This window comes from Microchirus variegatus (genome assembly GCF_963457635.1).
Source record: "Microchirus variegatus genome assembly, chromosome: 10".
NCBI lineage: Eukaryota > Metazoa > Chordata > Actinopteri > Pleuronectiformes > Soleidae > Microchirus > Microchirus variegatus.
The window spans coordinates 25,270,950-25,288,251 of record NC_139811.1 but is presented as its reverse complement, the minus strand read 5'-3'; positions in this window follow the sequence as shown (position 1 = coordinate 25,288,251).

The following is a 17,302-nucleotide window of genomic DNA, read 5'->3' as shown; positions in this document are numbered from 1 at the left end:
TAGGCTTAATGTTACCTTATTTCTTTTCAAAATGGAAGATAATGTTGTTTAAACTTGTCCAATGCTTCCAGGTCACTTTAACTCACAGGATAATTTCAATGAAATGCAAAATAGATGCACATTTTTGGTCAAGTTAAATATCTACTAAGTTATTACATGTTTTTTATTTGCATGTATTCAAAAGAATAAATAACATTTTCTTATTTATTTGAATAAGATTTGATGTTTTCTCCTGTTGTCAGCCACATTTAGTCTCAATATCAGTTTATAGTTATTCAGATTTTCCCTTTTTTCATCTTCAAAACTTATACATGCATGAGTTAAATTGATTATAAGTGTAATTATGATTAAGGTAAGAATACTTTTCAAAATAGTTGCACTTTATTTTTATTTATAGTATAATAATAGTCTATCATAGTTAAGTGGCTATAAAGATAAGTTGTTATTAAAGATAATGTTATTTTTTGACAGATATTAAAAATTGGACTTAAAAACCTTGTCTGATGCATCATATAAAGAATCTCTTTATGTTTTTTTCTAGAGATGCTTGAATCAAAACAAAATGCTCGTCTCTCAGTGTAAATGAGCCTCCTAAATAACACAGATTACAGGATTATCCCAGACAAAGGGCATTAGGCACACTCTCGCTGCAGCTTAAAGGATCACGGTGGCAGCTGTAAAACAACAGGGCGACAGGAGTCACGCGCACACGCGCGCGCACACACACACACTCTCTCCTCCTGTCCGCTCTGATAGAGACTTTAGTTTGGGAAAAAAATTAAGATTAAGATTTGTAGAAAGGCTGCATAATGATGATGATGATGGTGAGGATGAAGACATGAGTGTGAAAGGCTGTGCAGCAGCAGCAGCAGCAGCAGCAGCCAGGGCGCTATCCAGCGTGCTGAAAAAGGGAGTGGCTTTCATCCGGTACCACTGTCTCATCTGAGGCCACAACCAACAAATCCATCTATTTTTTTTTACAAATTCAAAACGTTTTCATTCAAAAATTACTCTTTCACCCACAATAATTTCATCCTCTTTGACTTATTCATTCATTCATTCACTCATCCTTTCATTTGTTTTTTCCCCTCTGACTTGTGAGCTCTGCAGGCATTCAGATTTTTTTTTTTTTTGCTGAATAAACGTATTGAAGCGACCAAACAAAAGAGCCACCCGTTCCTCCTCTTCTCTCTCTCTCTCCCTCTCTCTCTCTGGCAGCCCTATGAATATTAATGTAAACAGTGGCGCTTTGTGTTGAGGCCGAGGGCTGCAGGACTCTCTATCTCTCTCTACACACACACACACACACACACACACACACACACTCTCTCTCTCTCTCTCTCTGGGAACAATGGCCGTTACAGTTGCCATCCCAAAGCCAAAATAATTAGCATTAAATTAAAAGGTTTAGAATAAATAAATGAATGGATGAATGAATAGATTTTGCCATGTAGAAAATAGTAAATCGAGCGTTTTTTTTAGTAAAACCACACTTATTAAAGGAAGTTTGAATTATCAAGGAAAATAATAAAAAAAAAGATATATATCTATACTTGTATAATATATACACCCTCTATACAGTTAACATTTCGGATCTATATGTGCTCCCTTAGAAAGGTTATTGTGAGAAAAAGGCGAATAAATGTGCTGCCATAACAGTTGTATTTCATTTATTTTAGTTATTTTTTTGCTGATAATATACGTTTAATATGTTTGTTTTAAGGTTTTGTCCTCAGTTGTAAAAAAAAAAAAAAAAAAAAAAAATTGTATAAAAACGTTAAACATGACCTTTAAGATTTTAAAAGAAGCACACAAAAGGATAATGATAAAAATCCTGCGCTTTTATAGAGATAACGAACGAACGTGTTTGTGATCGATCACAGAGAAACACCTGTTTAGCCTGGTTCGCAGTGATGGCCTCGCGCTGACTGTCCTTGTCCTTGGATTGTTAAAGGTTATCTGACTCGACGCTTTTATTTGCTTGGCACTGCGGTATTTACAGGAATACATGGAGGACTGCGGACCATGTGGAGCTCCTGTGTGTGTGTGTGTGTGTGTGTGTGTGTGTGTGTGTGTGTGTGTGTGTGTGTGTGTGTGTGTGTGTGTGTGTGTGTGTGTGTGTGTGTGTGTGTGTGTGTGTGTGTGTGAGAGAGAGAGAGGGACAATAGGTATGAAGGATGAGCGGCGAGGAGAAAAAAAAGGAAACTGAAGGTGACGATTTTTCTCCTCAGCAATACTGATTTTTTTTTCTTAAATCTTAAAGTTATTCTTGGTCGTGGGTGAGTCACATCCTCCACTTTCTCTGGGTTCAATAATTCATGTTGTGCTCCCACTATTATTAGTCACAGAACAGTCTGTATCTTGTCATCATTTAAATGCATCATTTCAGAATTAAATGTGTAGTTTTTTCTTTTTTTTTAGGGAGGAGGTGACATCTCTCCTTTGTTATGCAGATTGATTTTAAGCACCTGTCTCTGACTCCGGGTTTTATTGTTTATACCCTGACTTCAATAATTCATTCAAGAATGTGTGTTAAAAAAAAAAATGTGCAGGTGGAGAAAGCGACTCCTCCAACAACAAGGCCTCGCTCTGGTCCTCGCGGTCCAGCAAAGACACGCCCAGGCCAAACGCTAATTTACCACCACCGCTTCTCTCCTTCCTTCCTTCCTTCCTTCCTCTTCACTTTTCCACCACCGCGCACCGACACGCGCAATGCGCGCACGCATGGCCATCTTGTCGCACTGGAATCAGTCTGGAGGAAAATGGAGACGTACGCGCGCGCGTGGAGGCCTCCGAGATTTGCAGCTCATTGTTGCTCGAGAACCCCCGAGGAATTCGGACTTTGTCTGATTCAACGCAAACCAATGGATGCGTAATCGTTCCACCTCCCTCCCTCCCTCCCTCTGCCCCCCCCTCCTCCCCCTCCCGGAGTGACTCGACCCTTTTTTCTTCTTCTTCTCCTCCTAGCGCTGTAGATGTATGTATGTATGTATGTGTGTATATATTTGTATATATAGCCTCCAAAGCATCATATTTGTTTTAATCTTATATAAAGAAAAGTAAAGAATCCTGACTCCAGCATCCTTGTCTTCCTCCTCATTCTCATCCTTTCCCCCGGTGTCGCCTTTCCATCACAATAATCCTGCAGAAATGCCTCACATCCTCACTCCTGCGTCATTACAGCAAACATATATCTATGTATATATATATATACATACATACATATATATTCACAGCTGTGACACTGAGAAGGCTAGAATATGAAGCCTGTGAATGCTTCGCCTAAAATGGCAGGAGGATGTGTGACTGCAGGCTGAAGGCTCAGCTGGGGCATGGCGCATCACTCAGTATGAGACTGCTAATGTTGGCCATAAATCGCTATAATATGGCACTGCACACTGGACCCACTCACCCCACACAGACACTGCATGTTTTGGCCTGTAAAGCTGTTTTTCTATCATATTACTCTCTACTGAGGTATTTCAGGCATGACCAGAGCTCTATGACACATGTGTGTGAACAACAGATCCACCACAAAGAGACTGTAGCTGCTGCTGCATCATCACAAACATCTATAAAAGAAATATGGAGTCATACGTACAGTAACCATTCTTGACGTACAATTCAAGAAATCTAGGTCCTCCTTTGCACTGGTGTTGAAGCTTGGACGGCGTCTGTGCTCTTCGGTCTTTCTGGATTATTATAACGATTGTTGTTATTATAATAATAACAGTACGGCCCTTTGCCTTGGAGTCCAAGGGGAAAAAAATTTAAAAAATAAAAAAAGGAAAAAAAAACAGTCTTCTTCAGGGGATCTCAGCCCTGTGGGGTTGTAGGTGTCCTCTACAGGGTGAAAAAAGGAGGAGAAAATTGGGCTTTTCTGCTGGATGGCAGCGGTGGTGATGAGGATGATGATGAGGGAGAGCGTTCTCTCTCCGAGTGGCGTGGGTGATGGAATCAGAGTGGAGGAGGAGGAAGAAGAAAAAAAAAGGAAAAAAAGAGAAGCAGTGATCCTCAGCAGGGTGTGTCCAGGGGAGGGAGTTCTGGTTCTGCTGTGTTTTGTGTGTAATTCCCTGCTCCTCTCGCAGTCTCCTTCTGTGCCTCTGCTGCAATGTTCTTCTTTTATGCGTCCTCCTGGCTGGCAGAGCGCACTGCTGATTGGCTAATTGTGCAGGGAGGGTACTACATGGCAGCCATTGCAATGCGCTCCTCGCCCATTATCCCCTTCAGGAGAGATCACCAAGAGTCCCCCCCCCCTCCTTTACTCCCTCCCTCTTTTCTCTTTTTCCATCCCTGCCCTTCCATGTCTCCACTCCCTCCTTCTCGCTGCCCTTCCTTTCTTTCTGCCCCCTCTCCCTCTCTTCACACACACATGCAGAGCAGAGTGAATAGGGCTCCACCTGCACTTTGAGAACAGATGGGTGCAGCACAAGACAGTGGACATGTCTCCCTATAAGCACAGACACATTTCCTTTTTCCACGTTGGTAGTTCTCATTTTATTTGGAACCTTAGCAAACAACTTCACTCCTCAGGGTCTTTTGTCTTTGAATATAAAAGGGTGGAAAACGCAGACTTTTCTCATTCCACACTGTGAAATCACACGAGTGACAGGAGTGGAGAAAAGACACAAAATATTCAATAACTGGGGTGTGAAAACAAAAGCATCGAATCCATATAAAGGGACGACTGATTGGGTTATTTCTGGACCTCTCATGTCAGGCAGATGGCGAGCTATAGGGTCAGGTGCAGACATGAGAATAACAAATTAGATACCCCCCCCCCCAACTCATATATACATATATATATATATATATATATATATTGGTTGAGAGCGGTGTTGCTGCAGCTCTAATCAGACTGTATTGGATGATTTCTTTTCCCTTGTCGGGGAGAAGAAATGTTCCCCCGAAATATGGCCTGCAGTGATTTTTGTCTCACTTTACGACATCCCATACGTATCCTGTTCCTGAGGAGTTCTGCCCGCCTCCTGCTGCTCCCTCCTCTGTCCCTGGCTGTGTGGCGAGTGCTCACTGAGACATGCTGTTTGGGCTCATCTATAATGCATCCACTGCCCTGGGACATCATGTGTGACAAATGACCTATTTCTGTGCAGACCCCCATAGGGCCTTGACCTGGGGGGGGTTGCGTGGTGGGTGGGTGGGTAGTACGTAAATCAGTGTATGTTTATTTGTGGTTGTCTGGAAGGAAGTGAGATGGTTAGGAAGATTTCTCCTTTGCGTCAAATTAAAATCTCTCATATATATATACATACATACAGATACATTTGTTGATGAGTGGACGAGTGTCAGTTCTTCTTTATATTTGAATCATCTGGTTTAACAGCAATGTCCTCTTGTGGCGCTTTAATGTCCTTGAAGTGGCAAAAAATGCCGTTTGTGTTGTGCAAAGTAACTTCAAACCTCTTGAATTTGGACACAACCTCCTGGAAAACCTGTCTGGTTCTGGCTTGAGCTCGGTTCGCAGTCATATCAACAAACACGACACACAAGACAACAATGGCGGATATCCGGCAGCTCTCATCAAGCTCGAGACATCAAGACGTCTATCCTCAAGTTGGTATGAGGATAGACTGAAGGCGTTTTACTGTCACCCATTCAGCTGACTGTCTAGACCGTACCATACCATTTTACTCTGGTATACCCCAACAGAAGGGTGCCAAAGAATGGAATGGTTGGGCTCGGTTATTTTGATATTATTCCCAATGGAAACGCAAGAAATACATCTCATACCAAACTTTCACCCCTGTGGAACCGTGACTTGAGAGTAAATGGTCTTGACTGACCCACTCAAAGCTACTTTACTCCATAGTTTTACCATTCACCCATTCACTCAACTATGATACAACCGCACCGTATCATAACTAGTGGAACTGGGGATTTGAACCCTTGTCTTGTGGTTGAAAGACGACCTGCTCAACAACTGCAGTTTGTGATTCTCTCTTACTCAGAATTCCCATTAATCTTTTAACTTAAATACACCTTAATTGGCACCTATATGGCTGCTATTATTGTGTGTGTGTGTGTGTGTGTGCACGTTAGAGCTGCAACTAACGATTATTTTTGTAATCGATTAATCTGTCGATTATTTTCTCGATTAGTCGATGAATCGTTTGGTCCATAAAATGTCAGGAAATGTTAAAAAACGTTGATCAGTGTTTGTCAAAGCTGGAAATGATGATGTTCTCGAACGTCTTGTTTTGTCCACAAACCAAAATGATTCAGTTTTAATGATTTCTTTGTTGTGGAGCAAAGAAACCAAGAAAATATTCACACTTAAGAAGCTAAAACGATCAGAAATCTTCTTTTAATAATGAAAAAAGCTTCAAACCGATTATCGATTATCAAAATAGTTGACGATTAATTTAGTCATCGATTAATAATCGATTAATCGATTAATCGTTTCAGCTCTAATGTGTGTGTGTGTCCGTGCGTGAATGAGTGTGTGTGTGTGTCCCAATGTGCTGCCTGTTGAGGGGGAGAGATGAATATACTACACTTTGACTATTTTTCATAGGTTTCCCATGCTGACAGACAATATTTTTTTTTCAACACATTCCTACATGGATAAATGCAACAACATCATAGAAGGTGTATTGCGATGTGGCAGATCAGCTGTTAGCGTTCAGAATGTGTAGCATCATCATCATGGTATACCAGAGAAAGTAATCCAAATATAGAAAACAGTGAGGAACATATTGATCTTCTCTGTTCACATTAAAACTATGCATTGTTCAAGTATGGAACTCTATCACTTTTTCCCAAAAATGGGTTACAATATTACAAGGTTAGTGCAGCTATCCCTTCTAGACTGTGTAGTTTGAAATAAAACAAGATTGACATCCCTACACTCAATATAATAGTTATCTTAATTTTGGATTAAAAACAAGTGACAGCCCGACGACTTACTCTGCTCTGCTCTCCCTATCTGACCTTGATGGGTCCTCAGAAGTCTTCAGCTCTGAGGACGGATGTTGAGCGAGGGAGGAAACTGCCTTATTGACAGTGGTCACCTGCCATTTGATGGATATGCATCTGTAATCAGATAAGGACGTAGTTCAGGACACAAAAGTTACTCATCTCTTCAATGTGTACTAATCTTTTGGCGCGTTTCCGTTATACGGTTTGGCTCTACTTGACTCGACTCTACTCGGTTTGGGTATCGGGCACGACTCTCTGCACTGTCACTCTATCGACGCCCTCTCTGTCACTATCCTGCCGTTCTCTCACAGTCAGACTCTGAGCATGGGCTCCTGTCTGATATTTTTACATAATTGCCTTACATAAGTAGCAAGCTCGACTCGGAGCTGGGATGATATTAGCGCGGATGAATATTGCATGAGGAAAGCACTAGTTAAGCGTTAATAAGAGGATAGAGATGGAGCCCCACTGTCAGTCTGTCTTAACCCCGCCCCCACCGTTCTGTCAGGCAGTGACTCAACTCAGCCTTTGAGTCAGTTTTGAGGGATGTAAAAGTGTGTGTGTTTGTGTGTGTGTGTGTTTCTGGTGGTGCGCATGAACGTCTGAGAAGAGACGGCGAGATTCGGTCATTAGGTGCTTGTGTTTTTTCCCAGCTTTGTTTGCTGAATAAAAGCGGCTCTTCTGACACAAAAGCGTCCAGGTCTGTCAACTGACTGCAGCTCCACTTACAGTTCACACTTAATGTGAATAAATGGCCTTAATTGTGGACCCTCATTAGAGCCCTGGTTTCTAGCACAGGCAGCTGAATCCTCCTGTGGGGTAAGAGGGCATTTGAAGCGCCCAATTGCACATTACTGAATCAAAGGATCAAGCATAGGTTTTGCTAAAAAGCCTTTTTGTTATCCCACTGCTTATTTTCTTATTCTTAAGGGTTCCTCTGCTACTTCTGATTAGGGGGCTTGTTGCAGTGGTCCTTTTCTCTTGGCATATTGTGGAATGTTCCTTTGGTGCCAGAAGGAGGAAACGCAGCTTACCCAAGTTCTACCAGGCAAAAAACAGTTCAAACCCAGGCTTAAACTGGTTTTCGACCAGTAAGAATCTGCAAAATCAGCCATCACTCATGTGTCAAATGATTCACATGTTTTTTTTTTTCATTTTTATCCCCTTTGGCTTTTGACCATCATCTGATCTGATGTGAACAAGGCACTTTGGTCTTCTTCATTTTTGCGAAGGCCCTGGTATACTTCTACTACTGCGCAAAGAGCGTGTTGGGTGCGCATGGACAGCAAACTGAGTTTCTGCCCCACCAGTAGGCGCAGTATAAGCCCCGCTCACCAAGCAGAGAAACCAATTCTACAACAGAAGAAGTAATTGCCAGTGATCGACCTGGCGAGCCTGAATCCGGCTGACAACCCGACTCTCCTGCCCCGACGGGCCTTTCAGCTGTGAGCCGCTCGAACCAGACGTATCCGAGGTAGCATTGTTCTCTTCTTCTTTGGTCGGAATGTATCCTATTCCCTGTGTCCAGACTCGTATCGCCACCCGATGGTGACGTCAGATACGACAGGACCCTGATGCACGAGTATACCGGGGTCCACCATATGTGACGCGCCCTTTGGCACATGTGGAAGTGTACCACTGGCTTAAGTTCCTGTATCATCTCCGGTACAGTGCTATGACTCACATTCATCTTCCAACTGTTATCCATGAATGTTTGTAGCTCCCAAATATATCCATAATATGTAATTATTTAAAATACATTAAAAGATTGTTTGACAGAGCAAACAAAGTGCCTGATACAAAATATATTTTTCTTTTTCCTCAGATTTATTTTGTTGGTTACATCACAGTTCACGTGGGGTATTTATCGGGTTCACCCAGGTTCACGAATCCCAGATGAACCTGCTAATAACAGCGTGAAAGAACTCTACACTAAACACCGTCTGCTGCATATCTGCAATTATCCAAGAAAACATTTCACACATATTTTTTCAGAGATTTTTCAATTTTGTTTTCCTGAAAGGGAAATCTCTCTCTGTCATGTGTGTGTGTGTGTGTGTGTGTGTGTGTGTGTGTGTGCCAGCAGTGTGTTGATTTATCATGATCTCATTATTCCGTTCATCCTTTGCAAGCAACGATACCAAAACCTTGGATAATGGACATGAAAAACCTTCAGGTCTGAATTCCTCAGCCTCATCTCTGTTATTCTCGTAGTCCTACGTCAAAATAAAAGCCTGTTGCCGATGCCCTGCGGTAAAGTAGTGGCCTCTGAGAGGAAGAGAAGGAGAAGGGAGGAGGGAGAGTGACACTATGACAGTGTATCTGGGGGATGGGGAGGATGATTCAGCCTCGGGTCTGGTTAATTCAGTGGTCCCTCCGCTGGGCCTGGCTCTTGGCGATTCAGGGTTTTTGTGGCGGCGGCAGCAGTGAAGCAGTTACTGCATTTAGGAATGGATCCAAAATTAAATTAGCCTCTTTTTAAAAGGACATTTGTTGATCATGGCAAATGGCCTAATTCAACCCTTTTTATGTGCGATTTTGGCAATTTTCTCGTGGTCTCCCTCATGGGTTCACTCTTGCTCTTTCATTCCCTTCTCCTTCTCTCTCTGTATCTTTCTCTCCCTCTGCCTCTCTGGATGTGTTGTCTCCTGGCTATTATTAGAGTAGACAGGCTGGTGGGAGGAAGTCTCTGAAGTAGACGGTCTTGTCATCTTTTTATTTATGGATTATATTCTGCTCGTCTGTGTGTGCATTTAATTCTTCTATGTATTGTTCGCAGAACAGGATATGTTTAACCTTTAAGCCAATGTCCACATGCTCTACATTCTGATTATGTGATTAAAAGAAGAAAACGTGCTGGAAAATAACATTATAGCAATTACATTATATGCCTTATCAATGTACGAGTGGCTCTGAGCAGATGGAACTCCTTTTGGGGAGACCGCATCTTACTTAAAACCCTTTTTAAAAATAAAGCGGTGTTTATTAATCTTTCATTATGTCCTGTCTGAGGTCGCTATCCAGGGAGCTTCCTTAAATACACGAAGCTCTTAGACATTCTCTTTGTTTTTCCTCTTGTTCCTTTTTCTGACGCTTTCTTTCAATGTGACATGAAGAGGGAACAAATAAATAAATAATACAATAAAACACAAGTGAAGTGATAGACACAAAACTAATAGATAAATGTTGTTCCTGTTACGATGAGCTACTTTCGCTGCGTGAAGTGTTTGCAAGCGTGACTTTTAATGAAGAACAAACACGCCTCTCCAGCCCCAAACCCTGAAATGTTTCTCATTGATGTGGAATTTATGGATTGAAAGCCAGATTAACAGATAGATCCCGCTGGCTGTCCAAATGGAATATGATCATGTTTCCTGAGAAAAAAAAAAGGTTTATTGCACTCTGATTTCTCCCTCTCCATCCTCCTCTCCTCTTTCAATCTCTTGCTCCCTGTCATCCAGTTCTCCCTCCCTCATGGCCCTCCCCTGTTTCAGTAATAGGAGACTTGAAATCAATAGCACATTAGTCTGGCCGGAAACTCTTGTGGAATTAAATATGAATGACTGAGATTGCAGCTCTACCTGCTGCTGAGAGAGTTGCATGATGGCTCTGGGGAAATTTTTTTTCTTCTCTTTCTCTTTAGTTCCTTCCTCCAGTAGACAGTCTGGCCGTTTTGTGTTGTTCTTACAGCTTACTGGATCGCTGCTCTGCCGTGTTCTGTCAGAGATCGGCTGTGCCGAAGCTGTGGTCTTCTTTTGACTGTTGTCATTTTTGGCGGCGAGACAGTGACCAGTCCCACGATAGAGCGGTACATTAAAGCAAACGCAATCACGGAACGTCACAAAGCCGCGACAGTTCAGAAGGCAAGAAGAATCATCCTGCCACACCCATCCTTCAAACACAGCAGCAGCAGCAGCAGCATTAGAATATGAAAGAGCCCTCTGGTTATTAGCAGATTGCATCTCACCTTTTTCCACTACTTCCTCTAAATACATTATGTGCCTTCTCTTGAATTAGGCTGGAACTTTTTTTGTACATGCAAATTCTCATGACTTGGTAGCTGTGCATTTTCTGCCATAATCCATAATCTGCAAGGGAGGTTAGGAAAGCGCTGCAGTCGACAGGAGGAAAGTAACACGAGACAAAAAAGGGCCACAGCGTTCTGGGATTTGGTTCGAGGCTTAGGCACCAGTAAGCTAATACGCATCGATGATATGGAGGTAGATGTATTTGTGAGCGATATTTCATCCCATCAGAGATGAAACGGTTTGTGACAGATGGAGTGATATTGTTCCCATGTAGGGCCCATGAGTGCGGCCCCTCCTGTTTTCCCTCCCTGACAGATGTAGGGGGAGGACCACAGTGTGCACTCTTCTTTCTTTCAATTGATTTGGGTGCTTGAACCCTTAGGGACTAGAGGACAGTGTTGGAGGTGGGGGTGGTGGTAATGGTGGTGGTGGCGGTGGGGGTTTAGTCATTTCCTGCAGCACAGAACCTGTAAATAAAGTCTCAAGCAAGTGCTGTAAAGAACTCATAAACATATTACATGCATACATCTGCATATATTCAAAGACGGAGATCACGGAGAGCGAGTCGAGATGGGAACATTTCCATAAATCTTGGTTAGTGAGCAGCAGCAGCAGGCGTCCATGCATGTAATGCAGGCAGAGGAGAAAGTGTGGCTGGTTTTTTTCCATTTTTTATTCAATTTCGCTAAAATAGCTCCAAGGACAGAGAAAAGGTGAATACCAAGAGCTGTAGCTCCGTCTATTTTGGCACAATTTCCCATTCTGATTTTTTTTAGTGATTCAGCAAATATCCTCACTGTAGGATCACAAACACTGCAGCAGATGTGTCCTGTTGCAACACCTCGCTCTCTGTTACCAGAGGGCAAAGGTCAACACTGGTGGGGGTGGAGGTTAAAGTGGAGAGGTCCTGCTGAAGATGCTACATGTTGACACTTTGAGCGAAACAAAGCAGATGAGCATCTGCCTGCGTCTTGTATGGGACTCCACCACAGGACGGAGATGGGAATTAGCATTATTGATTAGTATTTAGGCCTGGTGTAATTCCTTCAACCTGCTTTCAGAGCAGCTTAACGAGCGTGATCTAGATTCCTGGAGGCTGCATCAGGATCGGCACGTGTCGGTAATTACATTTGCTGAAATTTTCCAGCCTTTTTTTTTTTTCCTTAAAAAGTGAGGTGCACAACTTTTAAATATCAGCAAATGTCTGATACGTTCAAACCATTCTTAAGTTAAGCCCGTCAACTCCACTCATGTCTCTCACTGCACACAGGAAGTGATTTGTTGGCAACATTGAGCAAGTAAAAGCAAAATAAAAAAAAACATAAAGAAGTTTCCACAAAAAGTTTCAGGATTTCATTTTCTGCTGCTGTATACACAAACGCTCCCTCAAGCTGGTGTGACAGTTTTAGCTTGACTGAGCCTGTTTTCAGACGTTTCTGCTCACCAAACTGAAGCAGAATTATAATAGCAATATCAACAACAATTTGTAAAACGAAATTGCCAAAAGTAATGCACTGCAGCTTTAATTAAATGTTGTGATCCATCTATTAAACATGAATCTGATGCCAGGGTGTTTCAGAAATGGCAGAACAAATAGTGCGATTTGCGTCGGTCACTCCCTGGTTTTCAGTAAGCCAGCCCGACTTTTTCTGGTACGCCAAAGATGCAGAGATGTTCTGCAGCCGGTGTTTGCAGAGGTTACAAAGAGTGTTATTATTAAATTAGAGAATTTAGGGGAAGACACATCAGAAGCACCATGTAGAATATGTCAGGACTAACTACTAAAACAAGAACCAAAAGGACAATGTTTGGTTATCGCTCAACATTTTTGACCAATATCGGAAGAAGGAACTTTAAGCAACAACTGACCAGAAGTTAAGGAGCTGGCTTTTATTCAGAAGTTGGAAGTGACTCTGCAGTAGCCGTTTTTGTCCTTTGTTTGTGTGGTAAGTTTCCACTTCTGATTAGTTTGACCATGTAGCTCTCTGTAGAAATTGTGGTTGCTAGATGGTGTCTTCTGTAAAGCAAGGCCCTTCTCGAAACATTCTTATTTAATGGTCAAAATGTCGATTTGGTGATTTTTCCATCATTAACCCTGCCAGTTTCACTCGCCGGGCGTCGCTACTTCATGTCTCCTCACGGTGGCGCTGCTTAAATGAATGAGGGTGTTTACAGCGGGATAATGGTGGAGAAAGCTACGTTAAGAGATGCTCCATCCATGTTACAATCCATAGACTTTATGCACTCTGTTCTCTGTGTTGTGAATAAACAGAGAAATCCTGAAGTTTTAACTTTTCACGTTTTTCTTTTCTTCAGTGAGACAGATATTGTGATGCATCGACATATGATTGTCTCGTAATATATTGAATATCACAGAATCGTTGTATTGCGATATTATTGGTATTGTGGACCATGCATCGTGTATCGTATGGTGAACTATTCTAATTGGTGTTATATTAGATTTTTTCCAATTAGCCCTTTTAAATGTCACACACTGAACATTCATCATCATTTACTCCTCATTTTTCCTCAGTAATTCGTCTTCTGGCAGACAGACTGGGAGGTTTGTCCTTCCTTTTTTAGGACTTAATGTTGTTAAAGTTTGTGCTGCTGATGGAGTAACATCCTGAGAGCAGACCCCAGCTAAGAAAAGTGGTTAATGATTTTAATGGGACTCCCTGGTGGGGGTGGGGGTGGGGACATGTTCTGGCCATGGGCGCGTGGCTGCGAAGCAGGTGGATGACGGGCAGCTGAGTAGTGGGCTCCAGTGGGAGGGGGGGGGGGGTCAGGGGTGAGGGGTGAAGGGAGGAGGGGGGGGCATCCATTTTGGAGGACTCTTGGGGTTGAGAGAAACCCTGAAAAAAAGGCAACCCCATCTGGAAGTGAGGTGGGGGTTCTGGTGTGTGAAAGAGATCTAGTGGGTGGTGTCTGACACTCTCTCTTTTGTTCTTTGGTAACACAGCAGTGGTGGTGGTGGTGTGTGTGTGTGTGTGTGTGTGTGTGTGTGTGTGTGTGTGTGTGTGTGTGTGTGTGTGTGTGTGTGTGTGTGTGTGTGTGTGTGCGTGCGTGCGTGCGTGCGTGCGTGTGTGTGTGTGTGTGTGTGCGTGTGTGTGTGTTCTTGCTGCTGTGGGGGTTGGGCTTTCAATAACAATAGTGCCGATCTAGGAATTGAAAGCCTTCGATGAACAGAAGAGGCGAGGAAGCAGGCAGGGAAGGTGTGGTGGACAGAAGGATAAAGTCGGCACGGGTTCAGCCCACTTATGGTACGCGCAGGCTTCCCATTTATGCAAGGACACTGCAATGTCACACGCACGCATGCATTTTGGCACTGTGTTGGTCGTGTATCATATTTATTTTCATTAGCAGCGTCTGCACACACAACACACACACACACACACACACACACACACACACACACACACACACACACACACACACACACACACACACACACAGGGAGTCTCCGACGTCTGTCCTTGCCCAGCCACAGCCTCTGTCACGCAAGGTTAATTTTGCCTCCATCTTCTTCCCCCGTCTCTCCATTTGTCACATCCCTCCTTTACAATTCCTGCCATTCATCAGCCGTCTCACAGAGGACAGGCCCAGTACCTGCAGCAGCTCTCCAGGGTGCTGAATAGGACGACTGTGGGGCTCAGAGGGGGGAGGGGTGGGGGGGAGGGGAGGGGAGGGCTGCAGCAGCAGCAGCAGCGAGAGTGGCTGTATTAATTCTTCTTAGTAGGCATGAGGTTACAGAGTGATTGCATGCAGCGAGAGGAGAGAGACAATAAACTGAGGGCCTCCATTAGTGAAAGAGACTCTCAGACAGTGTCATTCCTCATCCACTCAATCAGGACACGGTCACATCTACACTTTCTGACACATATGGTTGTTGATGTTGTTTTTAGCAGTTTGAATTATTCACGTATTAATGGACTCTCCCCCCCCCCGGTGAAGCTCGCCATGGCTGCTCCTTGTCTCCTTGTAGAGGTCAAATTTGAAGACGTTTGAATCTTTTGAAGCTATCGCTGATGAGCCAAGGCTTTCTGTCTTTCACAGTCATGGTGAACAGCCCCATCTGCTGGTCCAGCCTCGGTACAACAGCCCACGTTGTCTGGAGTAAGGGCCCAGAGGCTTGAGACAGTATCTGCAGTGACCTCTGGGTGCTGCTATTGTGCATGTTCTTTTCTTAATGAGAGTAAAGTTGGCATCAGTCACAGGTGATAGCATACAAAATAAATAAATAAATAAATAATACTAATAATAAGGAAAAGGATCTACAGGTGGCTCATGTGAGGTCAACATTTCTGATATGTAGACACATTTATATTCAAAACGTCTCTCTTGTCTCCAAGTGGTGATAGTAAATGCACCAGGAAGTATAAAATATGAAGGAAAACAAGATTAAATATAGGAAACAATACTATATAGGACTGTGCAAAAGCTTAAATTAAAAAAAAAAAAAAATCAGCAACTTTGTTGTTTTGTTGTTAAATTCTGTGAATGTTTGGCATTTGGATGATATGAAATGTGCTCTTATTTATCAGGAAACTTTCAATGAGTTTAACTTGTACAACGTACTGCTGCTATAGACCTTTTTCATAGCAGATATTTGTCCACATAAAATAATAGGAGTGGGGTTAAGTGTCATGCTCAAGGACACATAGATCAGGTCCAGGAATTGAACCTACAACCTTTCAGTTGAAAGACAACTCACCCTACCATTTTAATATTCAAAATTCTAAAACTTAAACACATTTTATATCAGATAATAATCAGAAATCAGAAATACTGATATACTTTTACTTAAAAATGTATTTCAACTTCTACCAAAGTCGTTTTATGGTAAGATACTTGTACTTGTGAAATTAAAAGTATCTCTCTGATTCAGATTCAGAGAGTAGTTTCTTTTGGCTGCTTCCTAAATTTCATACAGAAGTGAAATCCTAACCTGAGGTGGATGTGAGACTTTTTGAGCTCAGTCTAAAACCGGTCAGGTGATATTTCTGCGTGAACACTGGAACTGCTCATCTATATGACAAGACAAGTCAAAACAGCGGTGACACAAAGGACGAAGAGCGGAAGTGAGGTGAAGAGAGTCATATAGCAGAAATAATAATAATAACAATAACAACAACAACAATAATAATAATAAAATAATCTGAGCAATTTCAATAGGTTCCTCGCCACCTTTGTGTATGAGGTCCCTAATAAAGGATCCTCCATACACAGTAAGGCCCATTCAATGTACAGACATTTCAAAACAAGTGCAGATGACATAGATTTAAAATGAATCTATGTTATTAAAAAATATATATAATCAATAAAGGGGATACAACCAAATTATCTAGAAAATATTTTTAATTTATGAAAAGCCTCATTTGTTAGTTAACATGTGACACTTCTTTTTTATTCTTAACCTTTTTGGAATATTGAAAAAAATAAAATTTTATAGCTGTCCTATGTGTTCCGTCAAATGCGTTACTTTGGATAAACACTATCCCAGAAGTGACATCATTTTCAGGATGTGACATCATCTGCCTTTTTTCAGGAAGCTGCCAAACAGAGAAGTAAGTTAACCCTTTCCCTGCCATGTTCCTTTGTTTATTGTGTGACCAAACCAGAATTATTCATACAATGCATAATTATTAATCTTATTTATATTAAGAATAGCATGTTTTATCTCTAAATAAGTTTGTAATCTTATTATAATATGTTGATAGCAAATGAATACGGTTGTGTATTGACCTGATATAGTACAGTCTTTATTAAATCATTAAAATATGTTCAACTGAAATAAACGACAAGAAAAGTGATTTAATATGAATTTGTATTTCACATGCTTTTGTTGGGATTTAGTTGTCTGATAACAAAATCAACATTTCACATTCATATGTTTGGGTTTATCATTTGTTGTTGTAATTGCTTTGAAAATTCACTTATGTTAATAAAATAACAGTTTTACATGTATTAAGTGTCAGTGTTCATTTCCATAATATTCTATACCAAATCCACTTACATACAGTCTACAAACAAACACGTCTCTTGAACAGGTATTCTATGTCAATTGTCAATTCCGTTACTTTTAGAAAACCCTCTCTATATACATAATACATAATAAATAGAAAAAAAGAAAAATGTAAATAACGTATTTTAATGTTCAGTAAAATATAACTATACCCCCTTTAATATATAGGATAAGATTTTTTTAAAAGATGACTTTTTCATGATTTTTTCCTAAAAACTAACACAGAGTGACTTGGCTGATATGCATTTGAGCATATCCATTCATATAAATCACATGTATTACTTGAAGTGTCACTTCAAATACTTTTTAA